Source organism: Coregonus clupeaformis, chromosome 21 (genome assembly GCF_020615455.1).
Source record: "Coregonus clupeaformis isolate EN_2021a chromosome 21, ASM2061545v1, whole genome shotgun sequence".
Classification (NCBI taxonomy): Eukaryota; Metazoa; Chordata; class Actinopteri; order Salmoniformes; family Salmonidae; genus Coregonus; species Coregonus clupeaformis.
This window is the reverse complement of record NC_059212.1, coordinates 51,494,905-51,500,904: the sequence shown is the minus strand read 5'-3', so window position 1 is coordinate 51,500,904 and position 6,000 is coordinate 51,494,905.

Here is a 6,000-nt window from a genome sequence, read left to right as displayed (position 1 = left end):
ATGTAAATGTAATACCCCCCCACCTTGTCACAACAGAACTGATTGGCTCAAACGCATTAAGGAGGAAAGAAATTCCACAAATTAACTTTTAAGAAGGCACACCTGTTAATTGAAATGCATTCCAGGTGACTACCTCATGAAGCTGGTTGAGAGAATGCCAAGAGTGTGCAAAGCTGTCATCAAGGCAAAGGGTGGATATTTGTAGAATCTCAAATATAAAATATATTTTGATTTGTTTAACACTTTTTTGGTTACTACATGATTCCATATGTGTTATTTCATAGTTTTTATGTATTCACTATTATTCTACAATTAAGAAAAACCCTTGAATGAGTAGGTGTGACCAAGCTTTTGACTGGTAGAGTACATGTAGGTCGAGGTAAAGTGACTATGCATGGATAATAAACAGTAGCAGCAGTGTAAAAAGAGAGGTAAAGGTGTTCAGTACTCAGAGACATGGCCAAGGTAAGGAAGGCTGAAACCCGACCACCACTGAACAAGACACATAAGTTGAAACGTCAAGACTGGGCCAAGAAATATCTGAAGACAGATTTTACAAAGGTTTTATGGACTGATGAGATGAGTGACTCTTGACGGACCGGATGGATGGGCCCGTGGCTGGATCAGTAACGGGCACGGAGCTCCACTTCAACTCAGACGCCAGCAAGGTGGAGGTGGGGTACTGGTATTGGCTGGTATTATTAAAGATGAGCTAGTTGGACCTTTTCGGGTTGAAGATGGACTCAAACTCAACTCCCAAACCTACTGCCAGTTTTTAGAAGGCTCTTTCTTCAAGCAGGGGTACAGAAAAAAGTCTGCATCTTTCAAGAAGACCATGATTTTTATGCAGGACAATGCTCCATCGCATGCATCGAAGTACTCCACTGCGTGGCTAGCCAGTAAAGGCCTTAAAGATGAAAGAATAATGACATGGCCCCCTTCCTCACCTGACCTAAACCCTATTGAGAACTTGTGGTCCCTTCTTAAACAGTCGATTTACGGTAAAGGAAAACAGTACACCTCTCTGACCAGTGTCTGGGAGGCTGTGGTTGCTGCTGCACAAAAAGATGATCGTCAACAGATCAAGAAACTGACAGACTCCATGGATGGAAGGCTTATGACTGTTATTGAAAAGGGTGGCTATATTGGTCACAGAAATGTTTATTTGTAAATGTTGAGTTTGTTTATTATTCTCACTTTAACAGATGAAAATAAACAAGTGAGATGGGGAACTTTTAGTTTTTCATTTAGTTGCATAATAATTCTGTACACTAATAGTTGCCCAATAATTGCGCACACATAGATATTCTCCAAAGAAAGCCAAAACCTTTTACTTTCTTAAATATTCAGGTTTGAGGTTTATTAACATTTTGGATTGACCAAGAGCACTGTAGTTGTTCAATAATAAAACTAATCCTCAAACATGCAACTTGCCTAATAATTGTGAACACAGTGTATATACACACATACACACACATTCAAAAGTTTGGGGTCACTTAGAAATGTCCTCATTTTCAAAAGAAAAGCAATTTTTTTGTCAATTAAAATAACATCAAATTGATCAGAAATACAGTGTAGACATTGATAATGTTGTAAATGGCTATTAGAGCTGGAAACTGCTGATTTTTAATGGAATATCTATATAGGCGTACATAGGCCCATTATCAGCAACCATCAGTCCTGTGTTCCAATGGCACGTTGTGTTTGCTAATCCAAGTTTATCATTTTAAAAGGCTAATTGATCATTAGAAAACCCTTTTGCAATTATGTTAGCACAGCTGAAAACTGTTGTGCTGATTAAAGAAGCAATAAAACTGGCCTTCTTGAGACTAGTTGAGTATCTGGAGCATCAGCAATTGTGGGTTCGATTACAGGCTCAAAATGGCCAGAAACAAAGAACTTTCTTCTGAAACTCGTCAGTCTATTCTTGTTCTGAGAAATGAAGGCTATTCCATGCGAGAAATTGCCATGAAACTGAAGATCTCGTACAACGCTGTGTACTACTCCCTTCACAGAACAGCGCAAACTGGCTCTAACCAGAATAGAAAGAGGAGTGGGAGGCCCCGGTGCACAACTGAGCAAGAGGACAAATACATTAGTGTCTAGTTTGAGAAACAGGCGCCTCACAGGTCCTCAACTGGCAGCTTCATTAAATAGTACCCGCAAAACACCAGTCTCAACGTCAACAGTGAAGAGGCGACTCCGGGATCCTGACCTTCTAGGCAGAGTTGCAAAGAAAAAGCCATATCTCAGACTGCCCATCTTAATCTTTTATTTTTATTGGCCAGTCTGAGATATGGCTTTTTCTTTGCAACTCTGCCTAGAAGGTCAGCATCCCAGAGTCGCCTCTTCACTGTTGACGTTGATACTGGTGATCTACAGTTTCTTGGCAATTTCTCGCATAGCCTTCATTTTTCAGAACAAGAATAGACTGACGATTTTCAGAAGAAAGTTCTTTGTTTCTGGCCATTTTGAGCCTGTAATCGAACCCACAATTGCTGATGCTCCAGATACTCAACTAGTCTCAAGAAGGCCAGTTTTATTGCTTCTTTAATCAGCACAACAGTTTTCAGCTGTGCTAACATAATTGCAAAAGGGTTTTCTAATGATCAATTAGCCTTTTCAAAGGATAAACTTGGATTAGCAAACACAACGTGCCATTGGAACGCAGGACTGATGGTTGCTGATAATGGGCCTCTGTACGCCCATGTAGATATTCCATTAAAAATCAGCAGTTTCCAGCTACAATATCCATTTACAACATTAACAATGTCTACACTGTATTTCTGATCAATGTGATGTTATTTTAAATGGACAAAAAAATTGCTTTTCTTTAAAAAACAAGGACATTTCTAAGTGACCCCAAACTTTTGAACGGTAGTGTGTATATACACACACACACACCTTTTTTTGAATATATTTCCCTTTATTACTTTCCAACCCCAACACCCCTCCTGTAATTTTAGTAACCTATAACCTATATACTTGTACTTACTTATTATGGACACAATATGCTTTACATTAGTTATCTTGTTGTCATTGTTAAATTAGGTTACATTTATCTGTCAATAGTGTTGAAGTGAAGATTACATATCCATCTTTCGAAGGAATTGTCCGTAGATCTCCGAGACAGGATTGTGTCGAGACCAAAACATTTCTGCAGCATTGAAGGTCCCCAAGAACACAGTGGCCTCCATCATTCTTAAATGGAAGAAGTGTGGAACCACCAAGACTCTTCCTAGAGCTGGCCGCCCGGCCAAACTGAACAATCGGGGGAGGTGACCAAGAACCCGATTGTCACTTTGACAGAGCTCCAGAGTTCCTCTGTGGACATGGGAGAACCTTCCAGAAGGACAACCATCTCTGCAGCACTCCACCAATCAGGCCTTTATGGTCGAGTGGCCAGACGGAAGCCACTCCTCAGTAAAATACACATGACAGCCCGTTTGAAGTTTGCCAAAAGACACCTAATGGACTCTCAGACCATGAGAAACAAGATTCTCTGGTCTGATTAAACCAAAATTGGCCTGAACTCTTTGGCCTGAATGCCAAGCGTCACATCTGGAGGAAACCTGGCACCATCCCTACGGTGAAGCATGGTGGTGGCAGCATCATGCTGTGGGGATGTTTTTCAGTGACAGGGACACTAGTAAGGTTCATGGGAAAGATGAACGGAGCAAAGTACAGAGAGATCCTTGATGAAAACCTGCTCCAGAGCGCTCAGGACCTCAGACTGGGGCGACGGTTCACCTTCCAACAGGACAACGACCCTAAGCACACAGCCAAGACAACGCAGGAGTGGCTTCGGGACAAGTCTCTGAATGTCCTTGAGTGGCCCTGCCAGAGCCCGGACTTGAACCCAATCGAACATCTCTGGAGATACCTGAAAATACCTGTGCAGAGACACTCCCCATCCAACCTGACAGAGCTTGAGAGGATCTGCAGAGAAGAATGGGAGAAACTCCCCAAATACAGGCGTGCCAAGCTTGTAGCGTTATACCCAAGAAGCTTCAAGGCTGTAATTGCTGCCAAAGGTGCTTCAACAAAGTACTGAGTAAAGTGTCGGAATACTTATGTAAATGTTATATTTCAGTTTTTTATTTCTAATACATTTCCCAAAAATTATAAAAACCTGTTTTTGCTTCATCATTTTGGGGTATTGTGTGTAGATTGATGAGGGGAAATAAACAATTTCATCAATTTTAGAATAAGGCTGTAACGTAACAAAACGTGGAAAAAGTCAAGGGGTCTTTCCGAACATACTGTATATAGGAATCGTTTTATTCGAACTAATGTGTGTGCAACATGCCTCTATTTAAAGGAATACAAAGTTGAAATGAGGTTGCTTAGTCACGTGGTTGAAGAGCTATTAAATTCTGAAGTTTCAAATATTTATATGTAATTGTGTAAGAGCCTTGAGGGGAAACCAAAGGGTGTGCAATGTGTGTCCCTACCCTGTGAACAATATAACGTTGGTTTGAGGTGCCTATTTGATGTGATCAAGGAGCTATTGAATTTTAAGTTGTTTTTACTTTTTTTATTGAATAATTGTATGGGAAAACCAAACGGGTGTGCAACATGCCTCTTTATGCAAGGAATAATAGACAGTTGAAATGAGGTTGTTAAGTCACGTGGTTGAAGAGCTATTGAAATTGTAATATGGTGACCATGCACTTACTGATGGTCAATAACCAGTTGCATTGACGTGTGTCAGGCTGCCTATGCCATTGCTGGGTGAAAATAAGACCTGTGCAATGTTGTACACCTTTTTTCCTTCACAAAGAGTCTAACCCGAGGTATGTAGCCCAAATCGTTGGCAAGCTATTGAAGTGTAAGGTCCGAATGTCTTGGCGAATATAGAATCTCAAACCAACTTCAACATGGCCGGGGTCACCAGGGTTTGCACGGTCTGCCTCGACCTGTTCTCAGGACAGATTAGCTACATTAGTTAGCTAGAGAGGATATATCACAACCATTTTAGTTTGACATGATCTTGGTGCAAGGTTTACATGTCATGATCTTGTCGCCACATTACCTTAGCTACATTGAGTTAGTTTTAGCAGTGTTATTTAGATGGAACAAGTGAGCTGAATGCGGTAGTTACAGCTAGCTAACGTTAGCATAGAGGTAGCTCTTTCACTTCCATGCTCACTACAGCCCGTGATAATGCTCGGTCTCTGCTGGTGCTGGTGTCGCCTAATTTTCACAAATGTATCCCACTTTTTACTTAATGTTTCGTTGCGTGGCCATCTATGCATACTCACACCTTGCTACCACACAACGGTTGGCCATCTTGATGAAAAAAATGCATTTGCTAGCTAGGTCGATACTGTTACCAAATATGTTTTATGACTAACGTTGTTCTGTCTGTACTGTTGCGTGTTCAAAACGACTGTGAACTCCAGGGAAAAAAACGGTCATCCAACTCAGAATTCCAACTCCGGCCTCTTTCTAGAGCTCTGACCTGAAGATCACTGACGTCATGATTTGACCTGTATTATTCATAGTTCCCAGTTGTTTTGAATGCGGCATGTGTTTACGCCTATGGAGTACATTAATGGGATTTATACTGAACAAAAATATAAACGCAACAATTTAAACGATTTTACTGAGTTACAAGTTAATATAAATAAATAAATTAGGCCCTAATCTATGGATTTCACATGACTGGGCAGGGGCACAGCCATGGGTGGGCCTGGGGAGCCAGGCCCAGCCAATCAGAATGAGTTTTTTTGCCCACAAAAGGGCTTTATTACAGACATAAATATTCCTCAGTTTCATCAGCTGTCCGGGTGGCTGGTCTCAGACGATCCCACAGGTGAAGAAGCTGGATGTGGAGGTCCCGGGCTGGCGTGGTTACATGTGGACTGCGGTTGTGAGGCCGGTTGGATGTACTGCCAAAGTCTCTAAAATGACGTTGGAGGCGGCTTATGGTAGCGAAATGAGCATTCAATTCAGCTCTGGTGGGCATTCCTGCAGTCAGCATGCCAATTGCACACT